Below are 25,603 nucleotides of genomic sequence, written 5' to 3' on the forward strand. Positions count from 1 at the left end.
CAATTTTCAAGTTACGTAAACCACTTAGATAAATTCTGCACCACTTCTATTTTTTTACCATTTTATATTATCCTACTGTATGTGGCTTTTGGGGTATTATTTGGAAAAAATACTCAAAAGTAGGTGGATGAGGTATTGCACTGAATTTTAGCCATTTATTTTTCTTTGTTTTAAAGCTTTGGAAAATAATTTCCAGAGATGGTTTGTGATATGTATGACTTGTCTGATTTCTGTACCATAAATCACATGTAGCACTGAGAACTTATTACAACTTCAAGGTCCAAACCAAATTAAATCTTGGTATTGGTGGACTCAAGAACCAAAGAAACTGTACAGCATTACTTATTTGTACAATATCCTCTGTACTATGGTAGCAAAGAGTGTCTGAAGCTTCTGTTGATGAAGGAAAAGATAGTATGAGCAAATTCTGTGTTTTAGGTGTCTGTATATCTTAATTGTAAAAGTATTTGGGTATGTAAAATTAATTTGAAAGACTAACCTAACAGAAAGCCAGAGAAGAGGAATTACAGAAATACAAAGGTAACCATTACACTTTACTTCCTATGAGATCTGTTTATGTACATTTTTGTACTACATGAGTATTAGACTTTTTAGAAATTATAATGGACAGAACCCAGATATGCTATTTTGTATACTTTATCTATAGGAATAAAGATAAGTTGATTTTTTTTTTTTTTCTTTTCCATGTGATGCCAGTGCCTAGTTTCAGTGGTAAACTCTATTTCTTAAATGTACTGTAGGCGTGACATGAAAAGATATTGCAGTCTTTCTCTTTGCTTTTCTGTATCTATCTTGAAGTTCTATATTCAAGTCTCTGTAAAAGCAACAATGTTCAAGTATATATTCTTGTTATGGGTTAACCCTGGTAGGCAGCTAAGTACCACACAGCCACTCGCTCACTTCCCCAACAGTGGGATGGGGAAGAGAATCGGAAGTGTAAAAGTGAGAAAACTCGTGGGTTGAGATAAAGACAGTTTAATAGGTAAAGCAAAAGCTGTGTGTGCAAGCAAAGCAAAATAAGGAATTCATTCACTACTTGCTACTCTCAGATAGTTTAGCCATTTCCAGCAAAGTAAGGCTTCATCACTTGTAACAGTTACTTAGGAAGATAAACACAGTAACTCCAAATGTGCTCCCCTCTCCAACTTCTTTCCCCCAGTTTTATTTCTGAGCATGATATCATATAGCATGTAATATTACGTCAGCTGTCCTGTCCCCTCCCGGTTTCTTGTGCACATGCAGCCATCTCAAGATATACTGGCATGGAAGTGTCAGAAACAGAAAAGGCCTTGACACTGTGTAAGCACTATTTAGCAACAAATAAAACATCAGTGTGTAATCAACACTCTTTTGGTCAGAAATCCAAAACATACAAACTACTGTGAAGAAAATTAACTCTATCCCACCCCAAGCAATACAAATCTGTTTATTTAAATTTCTTGTGCTTTTCTGTAAATGTCAAAATGGAAGCACTAGAAGAATGGTTTAATTAAGCTGAGGGAGGAAAGTCATCTTCAATTCATCTTGCACATAGATAGAATGCATTACTCAAAATAATAATAATAATAATGATAATAATAAAAAAAAAAAAGCACAGTTTGCATATTTTGGATCCTTACTTCCTATTTTACTTCTTCGTAACTATGACAGCATTATTCATTTAGTGAAAAATACATGGTATTCCATAGTAAATCCTAAGGAAAGAAAACAGTAATTTTCTTACATTAACAGAATCTAAACAGTCTTTAGAAAAGTTATGCAATACTCCGTAAGTTAAAGAACATTTTCTCATCTTTATGCAAATTGTTTAGTGTCTGTATGATTCAGCAAATGATCTTCTTTGTCGCTAATGTTATAGGCTGATTATAGCTAATCAACTGTGATTGCAGATCATAGCAAAATTTTTGGCACTTTGGCTGTAGGTTTTTACATGTAAAGTTATTATTCCTGATCTAAACTTGCTATTTAATACGCATTGCTAACAAAAGGAAGATCTGTAGCTCATCAGGAGTCATTTTACTTTCTACAGAAAAGGGACTTTAAACCAAACAGAACAGTGAAATTTCTTCAAAGTGTGAGTAGCACTTAACTTCAAGGACACTTTTTCTTTTTCCTTTTCCTTTTTCTTTTTCCTTTTCTTTTTCTTTTTCTTTTTCCTTTTCCTTTTCTTTTTCTTTTTCTTTTTCTTTTTCTTTTTCTTTTTCTTTTTCTTTTTCTTTTTCTTTTTCTTTTTCTTTTTCTTTTTCTTTTTCTTTTTTTCTTTCTCTTTCTCTTTTTCTTTCTTTCTTTCTCTCTCTCTTTCCCTCCTTCCTTCCTTCCTTCCTATTTTTTTTTTCCCTTTCTTTTTATATGTTATATGCCTTGTGCTGCAGTTATCACTAAAGGAATTATCTCAAGACATATGATTAGTAAATTTGCACCAGACAATTTGTTCTTTTACTTCCTTATATATATATATATATATATATATATATATATAAATTCTTGTTTTGGAATGTTTGGCACAGCCAAGCAGAGTAATTGATTGACACAAGGTCAAAAGGATCACAGAGAGGAAGGTAGCTGGAAATCATGCCTGCATGATAATATTTTCTTAGATAACTTCTATCCAGTCTCTGAGCATGCAGTGCATAGACATAAGATCAAAGTTTTAGTAAAAATGATTAATAATTTATAGTGATGTAATGCATGATGGGAAGAAGCCATTTCCTGATACCTAAAGCCTGGCTGCAATAGTTCAAGCCCTGAGACAGACTCAAAATTACAGTAGCCGCATACAGATAATTATTACTCTTATATAGTATTAAAAATGTATTCCAGATAAAACTATCTTTTAGTGTGTTGTATTGGGTTTATATGGCAAGGTTTTGGTAGCAGGGGTGCTGCAGGATGGCTTCTGTGAGAAGAATACAGAAGATGCTAGAAAAGGTCCAGTTCCAGCTGTCTCCAATGGGACCTGCCGTTGACCAGAGCTGACCCAATGAATGACATTGTTTGCATCTCTGTGAGAGCAGATATAAGAAAGGGAAAAAAAAAAAAAAAAAAAAGTAAAAAATAAATTAAACAAACAAACAAACAAACAAACATGCTGCACAACAACAGCTGGGAGAGAGAGTGAGAAACAGCCCTGCAAACACCAAGGTCAGTGAAGAAAGAGGGGTTAAGAGGTGCTACAAGTACCACAGTAGCATGCCCTGTGTCCAGAGCAGGGTCCCCTGCATCCCATGGAAAGGCCCCTGGTGGACTAGGCTGTCCCCCTGCAACCTATTGGTCCCACATGGAAAAGATCATCACGCTGCAGCCCGTGGTGGAGTCCCCAGTGGAGCAGGTGGATGTGGCATGGAGGAGGCTGCAGCCCATGGAGAGCCCCCGCAGGAGCAGGCCCTGGGCTGGAGTTGCTTGTGGTGTTTTTACCGTGCTGGGTAGCTAAACACCACAACCGCTCTCTCACTCTCTCTCTTTAGATGAGGAGGGAGAGAAGTAAAGCAAAGAACAATGCACAGGTTGAGATAAGGATAATTTAACTAAAAGGAAATAATAATAATAATTAAAGAAAGATTATTATGAACGAAACAATTTAACTAAAACGAAATAAAAAGGGAAAGGGGAAAAGGAAGGGGGAAAGGGAAAATAAAAAAAAAAAAAAAAAGGAGGAAAACAAACAAATAAAACAAATGAAGGCTATGTGGAAGTGCAGAGGAAAGAAATTACTCTCAACTTCCCACAAATGAGCGATGATTGACCATGTCCTTCAAGTAGGGCCTCAACGCACGTAGCCGGTGTTCGGGAGGAGGACTGATGTTTTCACAACGAGAGCCCACCCATCCCCTCTTCTTCCCATTTCCACCTTTTATTGCTGAGCATGACACCACATGGTATGGAATATTCCTTTGCTTGGTTTAGGTCAGCTACCCTGGTGATGTTTTCTCTTCTCACTTTTTGCCCACACCCTAGGAGGGTTAGAGAGAGGCCCAATGCTGTGCCACTGCTGCTCAGCAGTAGACACAACACTGGTGTGATAACACTGCTGTTCCAACTACAAGTGCAGAGCACAGCACTGTATGGGCTGCTGCAGGGAAAGTTAAAATCCCAGACAGACCCAGTACACTGCTGCACGTGGAGAGGAACACACACAGGAGCAGGGGATCTGGGGGGAGCTGCTGCCCATGGGGAACCCATGCTGGAGCAATTTGTTCCTGATGGATGGACCCTGTGGTATGGAGCCAAGTGGGAGCAGTTCTTGAAGAGCTGCTGCCTGTGGGCAGACTCCACAGGATCAGTTTGGGAAGAGCATCATCCTGTGGGAGGGACCCCATGTTGGAGCAGGGGCAGAGAGTGACCGTGAAGGAGCAGGGGAGAGAAAGCATTAAGGACTAACCATGGCCCCCATTCCCCTCTTCCTCTGCACCTCTCAAGGGGAGGAGGTAGAAGAAGGTGAATGGGTGTGGAAGGTGTTTTTAGTTTGCTTTTAGTTTCTCACTATGCTAGCCTTCTAGTGATAGGCAATAAATAACATTTATTGAATGCCTGTTTACATGTGTTGATTGTGATAGGACCGGGGGAGGGGGGTGGGGGTGGTTTTAAACTAAGACAGGGGAGAATTACGTTAGAAATCAGGAGGGTGGTAAGGCACTGGAACAGGCTTCCCAGAGAGGTTGTGGATGCCCCATCCCTGGAGGCATTCAAGGCCAGGCTGGATGCAGCTCTGGGCAGCCTGCTCTAGTGGTTGGCAACCCCTCCTAGAGCAGGGGGTTGAGATTAGATGATCTTTAACATCAACCCAGGCCATTCTACAATTCTATGATTAATCCCTCTATGCTGAGTCCATTTTTTTCTGTGATGATAATTGTTGAATGATCTCCTTGTCCTTATCTCAACCCCTGAGTCCTTTCCATCATATTTTTTCCCCCTTTCACTTTGAGAAGGGGGAGTGAGAAAGCAGTTCTGATAGAGTTCAGCTGCATAGCAGGGTAAAACTACTATATGTTTAGATACATTAAAAGTTTAATTGAACATTCTCGTGGTTACTGTGTTCTGCTTAAAACAGTTATTTTTCCCTTACCTTACAAAGTACTATGCAATGATGAAAAAGAATTAAGTGGTATTTAATTTACAAAGGTCTGTTAAGTTTATAGTAAGAAATTAATAGTATAATAGTTTTACCTTGACACTAGATTTGGGATTTTTTATCTTCAATAGAAGAATCTTTCATGCTAGGAGAGGAAGAGGTATCAGATTGACTGCGTAGGTGTTCACCATGTGCAACTCAGTTTCTTACTAGACAGAACCCCAAATGAAAGAAATCTCCAAGGTTTCTACTGGCATGTTTATATACCTGTAGAGTTTTCCCTTTTGGGCATGTATTGACAGCTTTACAGATCTGTTTTCTGTAACAGAATTCAGATAATGACATGATGAATCGGAAGTAGCACAGAGCGGGCTAATAAAGACATTGTATATATCTGTAGTCTTACTCCTCTGTCTTATTGTCATATGTCTGTATGGTGCTTTTTCCTCCTGGGAATTCACAGTTTGACAGCCTCACCCCCACATGTAAAGGTAGTCTGAATATCTTTATGACATCATAAGAGTCATATTATGTCATTATATTGTGTTAATATGGCAAGGTTATGGTAGCTGAGAGGGGTGTAGGAATGACCTCTTTCAGAAAAAAGTCATTTCCAACTGGGTCCAAAAAGGGCCCACCACTTGCCAAGTTGAGACAATAAGAGATGTTGGTTGTGAATCTGTGAGAGCATATTTAAGAGGAAAAACATTGCAGCTGGGAGAGGGGAGTGAAAAAATATGAAACAACTCTACAGACACCAGGGTCAGTGAAGGAGGGAGGGGTTGCCCCAGGTGCTGTAGCAGAAGTTACCCTTCAGCCCATGGAGAGGCCATGGTGGAGGGCTGTCCCCCTGCATACCACAGTGTACCATGCTGGAACAGATCATGCTGCAGCCAGTGGAGGAGCCCTTGCTGTAGGAGGTGGATCAGGCCAAAAGGAGTCTGTGGCCTGTGGAGAGCCCACACAAGAGTAGAGCTATAGCCCACAAAGAAAAGCCCACAGTGGAGTAGGCAGTCTGTCAGGAGGTGCAGCCCATGAGAGACTCATGCTGCTGCAGTCTGTTCCTGAAGATCTGCACTCCATGGTACAGACCCAAATAGAAGTAGGTCTTGAAGAATTGTTGTCTGTGGGAATTCCAAGCAAGATCAGTTCATGTAGAACTGCATACTTGGGGAGGGGCCCTGTGCTGGAGCAGTAACCTTGAAGGAGTGGCATCGTGGACTGACTGCAACCCGTGTACTCCATTTACCTGCGCCACTCAAGGGCAGGAAGTAGAAGAGGATGGATGAGGGAAAGTTGTTTTTAGTTTGCTTTTCGATCTCACTGCTCCGATCTGTTGTCCCTGTTAATCTCCCATAATGCTGATTTTTCTTTTTTTTTTTTTTTTTTTTTTTTTTGCCTCTGATGGTAATTGGTGAGTGATCTCCCTGCCCTTATCTTAAACCTAAGCCTGTAGTATTGCTTGGGGTTGGTTGTGGCCAAAGTGCAGGACCTCGCACTTAACCATGTGGAACCTCATCCCACTGGCCTCTGCCCATCGACCCATCCTGTACAGGTCCCTCTGCAGGGACTTTCTACCCTCTGGCAGATCGACACTTCCCTCCAGCTTGGTATCATCTGCAAACTTTCTGTGGGTGCACTCAATTCCCTCATCTGAATCATCAATAAAGATATGTTTCTCCACTCATTGCCTGTTTCTATCTGCAACATTTTGATTTCAGTCTGAATCTAATGTTACTGTTAATGAGGAAGAGGGCAAAGAGAGAGGCAGTACAAAATAAAGCACCTTATCAATAGCCTGCTGGAATATGGAAGAATGACTTGTATCATTGTGATCTCAAGGGTGTGTGTAGTATATGCACATCTCTCAAGACACTTAGAAGGGATCCAATAGACTAATGTCTAAAGTTTTGTTAATACTAACAAAAAAGACAAGAAAAAAGCTTAGGAACAGTCTGTCACACCTTCCTATAGTCCACTGAACACACCAGAGGTATTGTTTTCATACAGGAATCCAAGAACAAAATTCACTCCATAGAGTTATATCATTGCTGGGGTTCTTTGTCACAGAAAAATGCGAGTAATTTAAAGAAAGTGTCAACATTAAAAATAAATAACTAAATTATATTACAAAAATATATAGGATATTTAAAGTAAGAAAGTTTTAGCCTTACAGAGGTTAGAATATCAATCATTAATCAGTCATTCAGCCAGCTACATGAAATATGCACAGAAATATGAATATATGTCTCATTTCATATTACCTTTATAACCAGATAGGAACAAATACTTGAAACCTGCCCATAACATCTTAATGAGCATCCTTATCAGCCATTGATAATAATAATAATAATGATGATAATAATGATGATGATAATAATAATAATAATAATAATAATAATAGGCACAGGTGCCCAGTCAAAATAAGTAAATACATACATACATAAATAAATGAGAATAGAAAGAAAAAAATAAAGAAAAAAAAAAAAAAGAAAGAAACTGGAAAGATAGTGCTACAATTCCATAAAAGAAGGGTATGAAGCAAATACTTCTGGGGACTTGGGAAGTGATATTTTTTGTCACCTTTACTGAAATACAAAAACTACCCAGGGCACCCACTAGAAAACAATATAATCTCTTCTGCAATTTGTCCTGTCAAACTGAATGTAAAACAAAGTAAAGACAATGCAGTAGTTATCAAATACCAGTTTATATCCATCAGTCATTAACATTAATTCATTATCTTTATCTTCCTGGAATTCCCTGTCAAAGAACTATAAATCCAAGAATGATTTATTATTATCTTGGTGATCAGACAAAGAAAATAGTGCCAGTCACTCTGGAAATTACTTAAATTATTACTCAGACAAATATCCAAATTGGAATATTAGAAGGAAAAGGCCTACAAATATGTAACAAAATTGTCTTTTCAATACAGTTCTTTGCACTTGAGAGAGACATTATAATTAATTTATTTTAATTTACTGGGAATGGGTGTAATCTAGAAAGCCATTTTTAGTGAGTCTCTTGGCTCACAGTAGATGTGGAACAAGTGTTATTTTAAACATAATTTGTAACATTTAATTGCAAGTCCCTGTTCTGCCAGATATTTAACCTTTTTTACAATTATTAGTATTGTTCCTGCGAGGTCTATACAACCTGCAGTCTCTTCACTGTTCTATTACCTAAAAGGAAATGAGTGAAACAATTTCAGATGGTTTCCTTTTATTTTGCAAGAATATAATAAAGCAGAAAAGGTATGCTAATGAATAATTTTGATGTATTTGAAAAAGAAAAAAAAAAATCATTCAAGAAAATGAACCTGTAAAGTTATTTTTTGACAATGTGTCCTAATTAAGTTAGTTAAATTTCTTTCTTTCTCTCTTTCTCAATAGCATTTTATTTTCCATTAATTTTAAGGGAGAAAAATCTTACTAGAATATTAATATTAAATACAGGTACTTTTAATCCAGTAATGTCCTTGGGCAGATTCATCAGTTGGTCATATCTTTCATTTAAGTAAGTATTCTGTAAAATACTGATGCAACACTTAATTCATACATAAAAGAAACATTTATCAATTCAAGAAGGATACTAATTAATTTGATCTTTGTGAGCTTGAGCCTGAAGAACGTCTTCTTGACTGCTACTTCAATTGTATCTTCAAAAGAATCCATAGCATTCATTTTGGGATGTCTAGTTGAATATTCAGGTATCCTAACTGCCAAATTCAGCTGTGGATATCAATATTTTTTCTTTAAAGTGATAATACTAAAGATATTGAAAGGGTTCTGAATTGCTGAAGTTACATTTTTCTGAGAAAATTAACTACAACATGATGGCTTCTATGGTACAGAAGCTCAGATCATCTGAGATAGATCAAAGTAAAATTAAAGCAATCTTAGAAACAGAACTCATCACTTCCCACTGTGTCATCTCAGGAAGAAGTTCTTCATTTCACTTTTTTACAGTACAGCAATATTTAGTGGCTTGTTGAGTTGTGAAAAATTCTAAGCAGTGTACTCTAGATTCCTGGAAACTCTTTTTGTATGACCTCTGCGTCTTTATAGTGTGTATCGCACCTATTATTGTGAATATGCATTTGTGATAGGGGTTCTTCTGCTGTGTCTCCTTTTCTCAGCATAGGGACAATCTTCCCCTCTAAAGGACTGTGTACCTATCCATTACACAACATCCAGGGTGGTCTTTCTCCCCTCTGCAGAGCCGCAACTTAAAGCAAAGCATAACATACGGTAAAACAGGAAAAGCAATGATACATTGCTTTTAATTAACAAAAGATATTTTGTTACCCTTAATATGAAATAATTTCTATGTATTTCAAACAATATCACAGTCTAAGTTGAACTTGTTATCAGTGGATATGTTCTCTATCTCCTAACACTGATAACACTCTCTCCTCAAACCTGAAACTTAGTGTTATATACTCCGTTTATGGAGAACTGATTAATATACATGCATTAAAGCTATTCATAAAGAAGCAAAAAAAAAAAAAAAATCCTATTATAATAGGATATGAAGTTAGAATATACGATTATTTTAACTTTGCAGCTTAAACAAACAAACAAACAAACAAAACATATTCCTAAGATTAACTCTCAAGCCATCAAAACATAAAAGCTCAGTTGTTGCATTTCCTAAAGGAGATGAAGACCCGGTCAAAGACTACAGTAAATTACAAATAAACTTGAACTGCATTTTTACTCAAATGAGATGTTATACTTGCAGATCTGTTTTACCACATTATTGTCAGGGCACTGCAGGTACCACTAAGCCTGACTGTCACTGAGCAGCCTACTCTGGGATGTTGCACCAACCTGCCTAGTGCCCAGGATCAGATTTCAGCCCACCAGGGCTGCCAGACTGCAGCTTCCCAGAGCCCTGTCTGTCCATGCATCTTTCCAAGCCAGGTCCACCAAGACTCCATGTTCCAGCCTGGCCTCAGCTCAACCCCACACCCAGGCAGGTGGACAATGTGGGCTGTGGCTGCTACAGTAACCCCTGCTGCCTTGATCCTGCTGGGGCAATGGGATGGACCCTGGCTGATAGGTTCTGCCCACACAGCTCCCATGAAAGGCTGTTGCCACTCAGCCTCCAGTCCTTGTGGAGCTGTTGGCCTGCACTGTGCCTGGAAGGTATCCAGTTATCATGGAATCATAGAATGGCTTGGGTTGCTCAAAACCCCATCCAACATGGCCTTGAACATTTCCAGGGATGGGGCATCCACAACTTCTCTGGGCAACCTGTGGTGTGTCTCACCACCCTCAGAGTAAAGAATATCTTCCTTATCTAAATCTACCCTTTTTTACTTTAAAACCATTCCTTCTATCACCTCACACCCTGATGAAGAGTCCCTCCCCAGATTTACAGTAGGCCCCTTTTAGGTCCTGGAAGGACGCTGCTGTAAGGTCTCTTCTCCAGGCTGAACACTATTTCTCAGCCTGTCAGAAAAAAACATACTTTTCAAGCCAGAGCAGAACTGTTGTGACTGCAAGTGAGTATGTCTGAAATTTCATTCAGGTACTAGCTTTTTATTGAGCTATCATTTCAGAACAATACTTTCCTATGAAAAATGAAACTTTTACCTGAACTCATGAGAATAACTGTTCCTAAAGTTTCAGAATTCCAATAGTAGCTTCAGAAATTTCGACCCCTAAATACACAAATAAGTTACTATTTGAATACAGTAAAAACTCTAAATACAAAACACATAGTCCAGTAAATATTCCAGAAAACCAATTCTGAACAATGAGTGGATTTTGCTACTAACTTGAAAACACAGAGTTACTTGTGACCATCGTAAACACTTAATATTTCTAAATATTTTTCATAAATGCTTCACACTAGTTATACTGACTGTGAAAGACAGCACTTTAGTTAGTTCCTACAATATCTATTCCTCTAGAATGAAGGTTTCTGTCTCACTTTATAGATGCTACTACCCTGTGAATGCTATATCATTTTAAGTAATTACATTTTTACAACAAATTATCAGAGCAGAAATAGATATTAAGCTCTATGAACTATTCAAATATTTTGTTTTTCTCAGAAGACCTATATCTGAACCTCTCACATTTTGCCTACATGAGGGAAAAAATAAATAAATCTTTAATTCCTGTAATGAATGTCTAATAATAAACAAACAAACAAACAAACAAAACAACAAAACCTTTAGATTTATCTGCCTAATCAAAGAGGAAGTTCTCTCCTTATTTAATAATATTCTACAGAAATGTCCTTAGGTCATGATCTGTCTCTCCTATTTAAGCTCTCCTACAGTCATGGCTTAGGTAGAATAGTATCAAAATATACTGTCAGCTCCCATAGGAGTTGAACAGTATTTTCAGTAGTATATCAGAGTAATGTATCCAATAGCGTGTTTAATATAGCGGTATTTAGCAATGCATCCAACAGTATATTCAGTCTGATTTCTTTGATAATGGTAATGTCCCTGTTTTTAAATGACTGCCTAGTAGTTTGAAAGCTATTCCAAGAAATGAGTCCAGAAAAACAGGTGGACACCTGTAGCCTACCAGTTACACTGTTTAAAAGAAGAGTTTTGCATTCTTCTCCTTTCTCCTTTGATTATTTATAGGTTTGATAACACCATATTGACTGATAACACCATAACATGAAATACAATCAAAATGTTAAAAATAATAATTCATCCAGAACCACCTCCCTCAGCTTATTACTGAAGTCTTTAATTATACTCTCTACAGTGCATTCTTCTGAATGTGACTGATTCCTGTGTCTTAAATTCAACAGCAAGGATAAAGGCAAACATCTGTCATTATAGTCTTCAGCCTGGTAGCAAGGTACTTTTCTGGGTTTTGGTTGCAAAGCATCTTTCTGAGAAAGGTTTACATCTTGAGTCTTGAGAAATAAAACTTATTAGTAGATTACTGTAGGAAAAAAAATATATATATATATATTTATTTATTTTCTCAGTATTTAAAATTAAAAAATAATAACAATACCAACTTTTTAAAAGCTAAGCAGGACCGGACCCAGTACTGACCATCACAGAATCATAGAATATCCTGAGTTGGAAGGGACCCACAAGGATCACTGAGTCCAGCTCCTGACTCTACACAGAACCACCCAAAAATGAAACCCATCTCTCTGAGAGATAAGGATAATTTAACTAAAAGGAAATAATAATAATAATTAAAGAAAGATAGAAAGATTATTATGAACTAAACAATTTAACTAAAGGGGAAAAAAAAAAAAAAAAGAAAAGGGGAAAAGGGAGGGGGAAAGGAAAAATAATAATAATAAAAAAAAAAGGAGGGAAACAAACAAACAAAACAAATAAAGGCTATGTGGAAGTGCAGAGGAAAAAAATTACTCTCAGCTTCCCACAAATGAGCAATGCTTGACCATGTCCTTCAAGTAGGGCCTCAACGCACGTAGCCGGTGTTCGGGAGGAGGACTGATGTTTTCACGATAGCCCACCCGTCCCCTCTTCTTCCCATTTCCACCTTTTATTGCTGAGCATGACACCACAAGGTATGGAATATCCCTTTGCTTGGTTTAGGTCAGCTACCCTGGTGATGTTTCTCTTCTCACTTTTTACACACCCCCTAGGAGGGTTAGAGAGAGGCCTGATGCTGTGCCACTGCTGCTCAGCAGTAGACACAACACTGGAGTGATAACACTGCTGTTCCAACTACAAGTGCAGAGCACAGCACTGTATGGGCTGCTGCAGGGAAAGTTAACATTCCAGCCAGACCCAGTACACTGGGGAGCCTGTTCCAGTGCCCAGCCAGCTTCTCAGTGAAGAACCTTTTCCTAGTATCCAACCTGAATCTCCTGTGATGCAGATTCATTACATTCCCTTTTGTCCTATTGCTGGTCACCAAAGAGAAGACATCTGAGCCTCCCTCCCCCTTGTGAGGAAGCTGTAGGCCTCCAAGTGGCCTCCTCTCAGTCTCACTTCCTCTAGGCTGAACAAACTAAGTGACCTCAGCTTCTCCTCATACTTCTTCCCCTCTAGACCCTTCACCCTTGACCTTTAATAGCCCTACTGTGGATACTCTCTAGCAGTTTTATTTCCTTCTCATATTGTGGCACCCAAAACTGCACACAGTACCTGAGGTGAGACCACATCAGCATGGAGAAGAGCAGGAAAATCACTTCTCTTGACTAGCTAGCAATTGATGTACCCCAGGATACAATTGGGCCTTTTGGTTGCCAGGGCACATTTCTAACTCATATTGAACTTGCCATCGACCAGAACTCCTAGATTGCTTCCTGCAGGGCTGCTCTCCAGCCTCTCGTCCCCCAGTCTGTACGTATAGCCGGGGTTGCCCTTTCCCACTTGCAGAATCAGGCACTTTCTCTTGTTAAACTACATGCGGTTGGTGATTGCCCAGCCCTCTAATCTGTGAAGATCTCTCTGCAAGGCCTCTCTACCCTTGAGGGAATCAATAGCTCCTCCCAATTTAATGTTATCCATTGCACAAAACTGTTTCTCCAGTTGCTCCACTGTTGAAGTAATAGCACCATCTTTACAATGTTTTTAATAGGAGTAGAAGAAAAGCTAATTTTTCTGGCAAATTACTACAGTGTGTCCAGAGTATTACCTACAAGGAGAGAGTAAAATGTATACATATACATATATTTAAACAGAGTGAGATTTATAATACAATGGTTAACATTCCATGTTGTTCAGAATAGTAAGCAGACCTGTCATTGTTGCTTTTCTTGGTGTTCTCTCATGTTTAGGGACCAATCTGTGCTGTCCTCTGTCTCCCATCTACTGTGCAGAATACATTGCTGCCTGAAAGGAACCAGAATCTGTCAGAAGAGCCAAGCACCTATAAATTAGGGACTGTGGACGTAAATTTTATTCCTGTGTTCTCAGACTGAAAATAGTATTAATTATGAGGGAGAAGCCAAATTCTCTTAAATAAATGATTTATTCTATTCCTAGTTAATATACAATAAATAGTTCTATGATGCTGTGCATTATGACCTCCATAAATTGCAAATAACATTACGAGAGTGTAAGCAGCCATGTCATAAGTAAATTACAATGCTGAGCATAGCTTTTGTGGAAATTAATGTATATATTTTTTTTATTGGCAGCACAATGCCAGTTTAAAATAGTAATTTCATATAAATCTGTGTTATAGGATTCAGATTAAAAGTTTTTTGAACTACAAGTATAAGTATTAAATAATTATGAAATATGGTTTTCTAGTTCTTATGATTTGATCTTGTTCCTTTCATGTTGTTTCATTTTCTGCTTAGCTCATATACTTTTTTTTTTTTTTTTCTGTTTAACTTATTAAAAGCAAAGTAAGATTTAAAAATTCTGTACTTTTTGTTTTTTATTTTTTTTTTCCTGAAGCAATAAAACTAATGAGTTCCTAACATTTGTTAAAATGGATTGTACGAAACATATTTGGTATAAAGTTCCTCAAAAATTTGGTTCATGGATTGTATATAGGTGTATGCCCTTTATATATCACTCACTCTGCTCACTTCTGCCTAACCAGAGAAGTCATAGTTAATATAACATTAGCAATATGGCAATTCAGGCCCTCTACTCTGCCATCCTTCCATCTCCTAAAATCAGTTGACACTTCTATTTGGCGCAAAGGTTCCCATGCACGCTAAAAAGCTTGCTAGCCTGTAGAATAAAATCTGCTCTACAGCTGATCTTGACTGAAAATCAGAGAGGTACTGAACAATCTCAGATTCTGACTGAGATTAATCTGTTAGTCTTGTCAGACTGTGATAAATTCACTGGGTCCTCAGTGGGGTTCAGCTGAAAACTATTGGAATCTTTTAAATTCTAAACTTGCAGATCTAGTGAGTGGTTCGAATAACTTTTCTTTCTAAAAAGATTACAGTCACAGGTCCCAAATTGCTGGAAAATGACTAAATCTACAGACTACAAAAAATTGGTGTTCAGTTATTTGCTATCTTCTCTCTGAAGTGTAGATTGTGGGGAACAAAATGTAAGAAACATGCAGTAAAAGGGAAAATAATAGGAAATAGGTTGGTGATCCCTCATGGAGGGATATCTGCCTTTTTGTTTAAGTCACTGGGTAAAAAAAGAAATTTGAGAGCATGGTTTTCTCCACCATCATGCTAGTTTTTACATATATTTACATATATTACATATCCAGCACATTTTCAATAGTTTGCTTTAAATCATTATTATTGTTATTATTAATTTACGCATGTGTTTAATCATATTTTTATGAATTGTCATTGCACCTCCCATCTTCTCATCAACAGCTCTGCATGTGTTCTTGAACATTCTCCCACATTTCTCAGTTTGTATTATGCTAGAGATCATATCTAGTTCATAAACAGGAAGTTATCACTATGGTTAACTTCAGAATTTTCATCCATTATATTTCTTTCCAGACTTAAATTTATTTTTTCACTTTCTTAATACTTTTTTTTATTATTATTATTACAATGATTATTTATAGAATGCTATATTTTATAAATCTAAGTTGTCAGATCTTGGCCTAAACAAGTCTACAATTCTTTAGTTCTTCTCAGAGGTTCTAAGTTCACAGAATCACAGAATTTTCTAGGTTGGAAGAGACCTCAAGGTCATCGAGTCCAACCTCCAACCTAACGCTAACAGCCCTCCACTAAACCATATCCCTAAGCTCTACATCTAAGCGTCTTTTGAAGACTTCCAGGGATGGTGACTCCACCACTTCCCTGGGCAGCCTGTTCCAATGCCTCACAACCCTTTCAGTGAAGAAGTTCTTCCTAACATCTAACCTAAAACTCCCCTGGCACAACTTAAGCCCATTCCCCCTTGTCCTGTCACCAGGCACGTGGGAGAACAGGCCAACCCCCACCTCGCTACAGCCTCCCTTGAGGTACCTAAAAAGAGCGATAAGGTCACCCCTGAGCCTCCTCTTCTCCAGGCTGAACAAGCCCAGCTCCCTCAGCCGCTCCTCGTAGGACTTGTTCTCCAGGCCCCTCACCAGCTTTGTCGCCCTTCTCTGCACCCGCTCAAGCACCTCCATGTCCTTCTTGTAGCGAGGGGCCCAAAACTGAACACAGTACTTGAGGTGCGGCCTCACCAGAGCTGAGTACAGGGGGACGATCACCTCCCTAGCCCTGCTGGTCACGCTGTTCCTGATACAAGCCAGGATGCCGTTGGCCTTCTTGGCCACCTGAGCACACTGCTGGCTCATATTCAGCCGACTATCCACCATCACTCCCAGGTCCTTCTCTGCCTGGCAGCTTTCCAACCATTCCTCTCCCAGCCTGTAGCTCTGCTTGGGGTTATTGCGCCCCAGGTGCAGGACCCGGCACTTGGCCTTGTTGGACTTCATGCAGTTGACCTCAGCCCATCGGTGCAGCCTATCCAGATCCTCCTGCAGAGCTTTCCTACCCTCAAGCAGATCGACACACACACCTAACTTGGTGTCATCTGCGAACTTACTGAGGGTGCACTCGATGCCCTCGTCCAGATCATCGATGAAGATATTAAAGAGGACCGGCCCCAGCACCGAGCCCTGGGGGACGCCACTGGTGACTGGCCTCCAACTGGACTTGGCTCCATTCACCACGACTCTTTGGGCCCGGCTATCCAGCCAGTTTCCAACCCAACGAAGCGTGCGCCAGTCCAAGCCAAGAGCAGCCAGTTTCTTGAGGAGAATGCTGTGGGAGACGGTGTCAAAAGCCTTGCTGAAGTCAAGGTAGACCACATCCACAGCCTTTCCCTCATCCACCCAGCGCGTCACTCTGTCATAGAAGGAGATCAGGTTCGTCAGGCATGACCTGCCTTTCATAAAGCCATGCTGACTGGGCCTGATCGCCTGCTTCCCCTGCAAGTGCTGCATGATGACTCTCAGGAGGATCTGCTCCATGAGCTTTCCTGGCACTGAGGTCAAACTGACAGGCCTGTAGTTTCCCGGGTCTGCCCTCCGGCCCTTCTTGTAGATGGGCGTCACGTTTGCTAGCCGCCAGTCGATTGGGACCTCCCCTGATAGCCAGGACTGTTGATAAATGATGGACAGTGGCTTGGCCAGCTCCTCTGCCAGTTCCCTCAGTACCCTTGGGTGGATCCCATCCGGCCCCATCGACTTGTGCACATCCAAGTGCCGTAGCAGGTCACCAACCAGTTCTTCATGGATAAAGAGGGCCACTTCCCGCTTCCCATCCCTTTCCACCAGCTCAGGGTACTGAGTATCCAGAGAACATCCGGTATTGCCGCTAAAGTTTTAAGAAGAAAAATTTTATTTTTTGAAGGGAACTTAATCAAAATTGAAAAAAATAAGGTGCTGGAAAATTTTACAGCCAAAATATTTCAATATACAAGTCAAACTTTTACTTAGAAATAATTTTACAGATCCATATTATTAAATCTCCTGCTGTCTTGAAAAATCAACTTTAATTTTGCTAATAACAATTTTGACATATGAGTAGAAAAACAAAACAAAACAAAACAAAAAAAAACAACACTCCATTTGCAGTGCATATTTGCCATGTAGTGAAATTCTTAATATTTGAATTCTATGTAACTCTTCTGAAACGTAAATATGAAAAATATATACATATTTATTTAGTTAGTTATTTCTGAGGGAATGTGACATTTCTGCTAATATGAATGATTTTCATTGAAAACAGATACTAAGTAATATGATCAACAATGCTGACATTAGAAAAAATGCAAATCTTAGTTTTATTAAGATTGGATTCTTGGAGATCCAGGGAAAAGAAAATATATTTTTTTGAGATGGAAAAAAACATAGTTCAGTAACACAAAACTGTGGTCAAAAGAATTTGAAACTATAGAATACAATAGCTGAAAAGGAAAGTTACAGAACAGAATGATTTGCTGTGTAATATGACATTTCTGATGTGCACAACTAGTACAAAGTAATACAAATTTACCTTGGAAGATCTAATTCATTGTAAGCATATAGAAGTTCCATAAATGAGAACATGTACATCAGCGTCATTTTACTGTGAAATGATATTTATTTTTGGAGGAATGAAGAAAAAGGGAGAACGCAAAAAGATAGCAGCTTGCTTGAAGGGGTGTAAAGAAAGTTTATTGGAGGAAAAAAATAAAAATAAATAAACATAAACATAAAAATAAACATAAACATAAAATAAAAAATAAAGCCCTGGGTTAATGTAAAATGGAATAATAAAATATCATAGAATCATGTAGTGGTTGGGGCTGGAAGGGAAGGGACCTTAAAGATCATCTAGTTCCAACACCCCTGCCATGGGCAGGGACACCTCCCACTAGACCTGGTTGCTCACAGCACCCATCCAACCTGGCCTTGAACACTTCCAGGAATAGGGCATCAATAGTTTCTCTGGACAACCTGTGCCAGTGCCTTATAGTTAAAGATTTCTTCCAAATATCTAATGTAAATCTACCCTTTTTTTGGTTTAAAGCTGTTTCCCCTTGTCCTACTGCAAGTGTCGTACTAGTAGTGTCCTACTAAACTCCCTGACAAAAAGCCTCTCTCCTGCTTTCTTGAAGGCCCCTGGTTTAAGTGGTTCACTACAGACTTCTTTTCTCCAGGCTGAAAAACCCCAGCTCTTCATAGGAGAAGTGTGCATCCTTCTCTGAGCATCCTTGTGGCCCTCCTCTGGACTTCGTCCAACAGATCCATATTCTCCTTATGTTGGAGGCCTGAGAGATGAATGCTGTACTCTAGATGAGGTCTCACAAGATGTTTTGATTTTCCTTGAGGTCTTTGTTTAATAAAAATAACTGGTATGCATCTCTTCTGAATCAAAGCTGTGTAGAATTCTGCAACTGTTCTTAAGCATAGTCTTTAAAGATCAAATTGAGTGGTACATGCATATTCGCAAACTCTTTATCCCCTTATGGATATGTGTGGACTACATTATGTTATTATTAAAAGTTCTACTTCTGACTTAATACCCTTTTTCAGCCCAGATGGAAGATATGACAGTGTTCCCTTCAGATCATTTCTTCTTTTATCCTGTAAGAAAGAATAGCAAACATCTCTTTATGCAAAGAGTTGGACAACTTTTATAATATGCAAAATATTTGCAGTTTATAGCTGAACTATGTTCAGTTTGCAGTAAAGCAAGTGGTAGTGGTCATCAGTATGTCAATTCCTTTGACTGAATTCTTAATTACATAACATGAAAAAACGATGTGAACCATAAACTATGCTAATTTTGATGCATCTTTCAGTGTGAAGGGGTCCCATTGAGCTGGATGGTGCTAAAGATTATTTTACATGTAAATATCTTGAATAGATTTGGAAATTTAATTTTAATCATTCACCTTGTCTTGTGTACTTGGCTGTTTGGGTGATTGCTTGAATTAATTTTTATGATTACACAGCTGATTGCACATAAGTGAGTTTTGCAAATCAGCACTTGGACCTTAAGAAATTTCTCAGATTTTTATTTCCCTGTTATGAATAAAAAATACCCACCAAAGTAATATTGTTTACAAGTTGCTGAGTGATGGATTATATTGTCTTAATTTTCTTATAAAACAATGTAGTTGAAACAGCCTTTACTTAATTATGGCATTGGCTTATTCAGATTTTTTTTTTAATGTTTAATCACATAAATATATACATTTTTAAGAACTATTTTTATTTAAAAACACTGAGATAATTTACAAGTTATATTTAAAAAATGAAAACACTTTTCTGTTATGTGTATGATGAAGCTATTTTCATCCTTTTAAGTAGGTGAAGGATGAATCTGAAGAAGCAAAAATGTAGGTAAAAATGGTAGCGAAAGTCTCCGTGACTAATTTTTTTAACAGTATTTTGGATGCATAAAAATGCATTTTATGTGACCTGTAAGCAGTTAAAATATCTCATTCTATATGTTTCAGCAGAAAGAAGAAAGAACATCTACAGTGACTTGTTGATTTTATATGAAAGAGAAACCAGCAGTAATTTCTCCTCTGGGACATAAGAATGCAGAAGAATTATAAGAAAGTCACAGACAAATCTACTGGATATATTTGGCTGGAGAGCAGGCCCATATTTAATGAGTTCAGTGAAAGCATGGCGTTTGTCTTAGTGATAGAGGACAATGATGTAAACAGAAATATTTTTAAACATCAATAAATACTAACTGTTTTGTAGTCTAAAACAATCTTTATTACGTTATGACGTTATGCAGGAAATGAACACATGTAAAAAATATGTAATATAGACTGTACCCGATGTCCTTCAATAGTATGTGATGTCTCCACATACTTTCAAGCAACAGATATTCCTTCTTCCTTGACCCATTTCCTTAATTAAATTGTATAAATATTTAAACTATAATGGTGCAAATAAGTAATGATAGTTCTAATTTTAAAATGTGTCTAATAGTTTTCTGTGTAGCTTACTTTGCAATAATATATTCTTACATTCTTTCTCAATGATAATGATGTACTCCCATTTTGAACATCTGCAAATCCTGCATTTCATTCAAAAATTAATTTTGCCTGCAAATCCTATCTTATCTTGAATCTGAATATTGATGGATTTGGCTTCAGGAAGTCTCTTGTTAACATTTCAATAGTATGTTAAGGGAGATGATCTGCATCCATTTACTTGTTAATAAAGTTTATAATTTCCTGCTAAGTAAACATTTACAGCTGGAAAGATCAAGAGGCTTGTAAAACCATGTCTGAAGAGAGCTGTCTTGCTATCAATGCAAAATCATTCAAGGTTTAGTTGTGTGAAAGTCAAATGGGAAAGAATAAATCCATATCCTTCATAAAGATCTATATGCTTTAAACTCCATATACTTTAAACTTTTGCATAACAGCAGTTACAATTTGCATTGTGCAGTGTGACATATCCATATGACTGTCCCTGCAGCCTCCTTGTCCATATGCAGGTTGCACAAACTGCACTAGTACATTCTTACATTGTTCTGTTGAAAAATTCAGAACAATACTTCCAGTATTTTTCTTCTGTACACTTTTGCTTAATGAATTTCAATAAACTTGTAAGATTCAAAGTGTCTTAAAGCAGTGAAATCGTTATTATTCATAAACATAATAATAGTGTAAATTTATTGCATAGTGAATAGACTTCACTGACAGTACTGAATAGACATGAATTAACAATGATGCTTATTTAGATATGTAGCTTACTAAAAGACACCTGCATTTAGCCTCTTTGAGGCATCCATGATTAGGAATCAAAACCTTTTAAAGTCATCAGTTCAATTCATCTACTAAAATTTAGACATCTAATAGAATTTAAGGTATCAAAATATATACAAGATTAAGACATTAATACAGAATGCATACAGGAGCCAAGCATATTTACCCATAAACCTATCTGTGACCCCTGTCTTTCTGGAGCAGCACATGGCAGTCACACAAAAAAAAAACCCTGTTATCTCAATAGTCTAGTCTAGTCTAGTATGGATGTCCTTTTTTTTTTTTTTTTTTTTTTTTCCTACAAGAGTATTTGAACTTGAGAATATTTCTTCTGTGTAACAGAAAATACAGAGAGGTGACTGTCTGGAAGATGGGTATATAGTGATAGATGAATAAAATGCACTTAATCAGATTAAAAGTTGGGTTCTGATCAGATTTCTTATGTGGTAGATTATTCTTTGGATCTTTTTTGAACAGTTCCAAAGCATTTCCTCCAAAACAAAGTATTTCTTATAAGCCAATAATCTTAAAAACTATGCATAGTTCCTCCCTCTGTTTTATGTAACAAAATAAACACAGATAGAAGATCAAAAATAAAGATAGGGGTAAATAATTCTGCAACTATGTCACCACTGATTCAGTTTGATGAAAACAACAACAAAGAACCATTTTTATTTAAAATAAATATTATTTTTTCTTTATTATTTTTATGTCAGAGTGCACATGCATGCTTACATTTTGAAATTTATTTTTCAGGGTATCCTTCAGATTCCTCATTGTTCTTTTTTTCACAGAGATTCTGGCAGCTGATGTGATGTATGTTATTGGCAAGACTGACAACATTTTTCAAATAATTAACATTTTACTTGAAAATAACTAATGAGGTGTTTAAAACTCACAAATTTTACCCATTCTCCCAAAGACACAGATCTATCCTTGGAAAGTATCAGGTTACAGGAATCTGTGACTGACAGCAGGGCAATAAGGACTTCTTTATTCACAGTTGGTTTTGCTCTTTCTGACACAGAACAAATTCAAATATCACAGTTTTTAGCAGTTAACACTTTCTCATTATTTAATTAACTTTTCTATAGTTTTTCGCTTAGTGGGGGACAAGAGATAACATGATGCTGAAGGAACAAAATGCTACAGATAAATCCATAAAAAAAAAAAAAAAAAAAAAAACAGAAAAAAAAAAATCCAGTACGAGAGAGAAAGGAAGAGAGAATAAGGTCAGCAATCTGATGATGAATCAGTGCCAAAGAAAAAAACAGAGAGTATCTTAAGGAATAATGCTTGAAACAAAAAGATATAGCTGAGTGAAACCAGAATTAGATGAAAAACATCAAAATATATGCTATGAGTAGGTCAGCAAAGTCTCAAGTAGAGTTTTACTGGAGTATGCACATGGATAAGAAGAAGCCTGATAAATGCATTGTATTGTATGTGTGGAGAAAGGAAGAAACACAGGCAGATGAAATAGGAAGGGAATGACAGAGAGAAAAATACATACTAAAAAAAAAAAAAAAAAAAACAACAATATGGGTCATTGGGTCATCTCAGGGGAAAAATAATAATAATAATAAAAGTGATATGTAATGATATGTAAACATGTAATATTGGAAGAGCAACTGCAGACTACATAGGATACCTCGCACTCACTCATCCAACACATGGCACCTACATTTTAAGTCAGCTATGTCCTGCTTAAGATATTCCCTGTTTATTTTTTAGGATGAACAAACAGCTCTCCAGATTCCAGTCTTATGTATGCATAAGTGACATTAAGACGTTAAGATATCTTAGCAAATCTGACCTGGATTTCAGATGCTGCTGCAGACATCCATGAATCTAAATCAGATCTGCCAGAGATGAACTGAGGTCTCATATGGACCAAGAAATTTCAAACATCATTAGGATGACAGATGACAGTAGGAACTCAGACCCTTAATTCTCAAGAATCTTAAATCAGACATTTAAAATTAAGTTCAGACTGTGGAGACTGGGGGTCAGAACCTCACCTTTAATTATGTATGAGATTAACACTATTCCAGATTCTGATTCTAGTAATTTTTTATGTTTCTAATTGCCAGAAGTAGAGCTGCTAGTGAAATCAACTTTTTTTTCTTTTTTTTTTTTTCCTGTAAATTGAACAGTTAAAGTTTTTTTTTTTTCTTAAGAAAAAAAAAAATAGAAAAATAAGGTCATATGTCTCAAATTAAATTCTGAAATAGAAGATAGAGAAATATCTCTGTGCTTTTGTTCCTCATATATGCAGTGGAGAGAATGATGCATACTTATCTTTGCAGTGGAAAGAATGATGCATGCTTATAAGGATGTCATTAATGTGCATTTAATAGTTTTTAATATAATTCTGTATATTATAACAAAGGGAGCCAAGGAAAAATTCCAGTACTCTGAATCTTCTTTGAATACTGTGTCATAAATAAGGTATAGATGTATGTTTAACAAGGAAGAGAAAGAAAGGAAAATACTGCATAGCTGCTTGACAAGTTTACATGGCCTGTTCTATGTACTCAGTGATGCCAGCAATCTCTGGAAAAATCATACAAGAAAAATCAATTATAGATCATACATACATGGAAGAACAAAATTAAGGCTATAGACAGAACCTTTATTGTGGATTTTCTACCTTTTGTGAGTATTTGACTTCCTAACCCATATGAACAGTCCTTTAACCTAATTTTTGTAAGTCTATATTATTACCTAACTCAAACTGGGCAGCTAATGCATCTTACAAAAAAAAAAAAAAAAAAAAAAGTGATTGAATGAAGTGTTCTTTAGAAACCCACTGCTATATAGAATAACTCTGGTTGTGTCACAACCCACTCTCTTTCCTGTATTATTTTAAATTGTTTAATGCACAAAAATTGCTGAAATTGGTCTTTTCAGATTTTCTTTTGGCACTAATGTACTGAAAGGCATCGTTTGAAGTTCATATTTATAGCAAAGTTACCTGCTCTTAGTGGTACTGTTCTAAAGCTCTGTTAGAAATCTGGAGCTCTTAGTACATTTTTCAGCTCAGCAGACAAGTCCCTTTTATGCACTGAACTTCTTAATGTTGCAGAACACCTTCTGACAGCAACGTTTTTTTGTACAGCTGCCCTTGTCTCTTTCCTCTCATTTACACTGACTCTAAAAATCTTTCAATCCTGCAGGCACACTTTAAAAGTTGAATAAAAAGCCGATATGTAATTTTTTCAGTCAACTATAAATGCAATGACCTAAAGGCTCCCTGGTTCATTGAAAATCACTGTCTGGGTTTTTTAATTTTTTATTTATTTTTCTTAATTCTGATGTAAAGGTGATGTCCAGAGCCAGTCAGTCAAGGATGATTGCCTTGACTGCCTGCCTATGTCTTATGAATTGTGTAAAAATCACACTGGAAGCATGATTCTTTTATCTGGAGAAGGAAGTATGACAGTACAGATGTATTCACTGTCAGGTAATTCATTGCCTTTGACTAAGAACACCACCTACAAAAACCCAAGAGAAACAGAAAATAGATCCAAATGCAAATCTACAGCTTTTAAGAAGCACTGTGATTAAATATTTTTTCCTCCTCCTAAAGGTAAAATAATAGATAAATCAGTCTCAGAATTATATAAAAACTGGTGTAAGGATGTAGTATTCCCAGGACACAATTTTAGAGTAAGCACCAGTGTTACCGTAGCAGCATGAAAATAGATGGAAAGACGTGGTAAAAATCACTAGTCATATACTGTTTTTGGAAATCATATAAATGGAATTCATGCAAGTATTTGTTAAAACCATTATACATTACCTGTAAACCAGACAAGATTAAAAAAAAACAACAACATAGGCTAATCAAAATATAATGATGACAATACTAATGAAAAATGATTCTAGATTTTAGAAGTCACTATTTAAAAATATTTTTTTTTGTGGACCCCAGATCAGAAGTCTTAAGTAGTTCTTGTTAGAAAAGTTTACCTCTCATTTATAGTAACACTTACACTTCTGTAAATAAACAGATGAATGAGGAACAGAGCATTAATTTTTATATTGGTATACATGTATATGATTCCTCCTCTCTTACTGTGTATATTCCTCAGTTATGTTTGCGTGTATATTCCATTATTCTGACTGAGATAATATCACTGTAAATATTTACACACTCATTACATTTACAAGCTTCATTGAGGATTGAGAAGTTAGTTGGCTGAGTGTTACACTTACTTAAAAATGCAACGCTATATCTAACAATTATACACTAAAAATTTCAGATAAGAAAAGGTCTAAAATTTGGGGCATGACAGCTGGTAATTAGTGCATTTATTAATTAAATATGATAATGAATGTTTGTTCTGAAAGGTTTTTTTTGTTTGTTTGTAGTTAGAACT

This window comes from Aythya fuligula, chromosome 1, assembly GCF_009819795.1.
Source record: "Aythya fuligula isolate bAytFul2 chromosome 1, bAytFul2.pri, whole genome shotgun sequence".
Taxonomy (NCBI): domain Eukaryota; kingdom Metazoa; phylum Chordata; class Aves; order Anseriformes; family Anatidae; genus Aythya; species Aythya fuligula.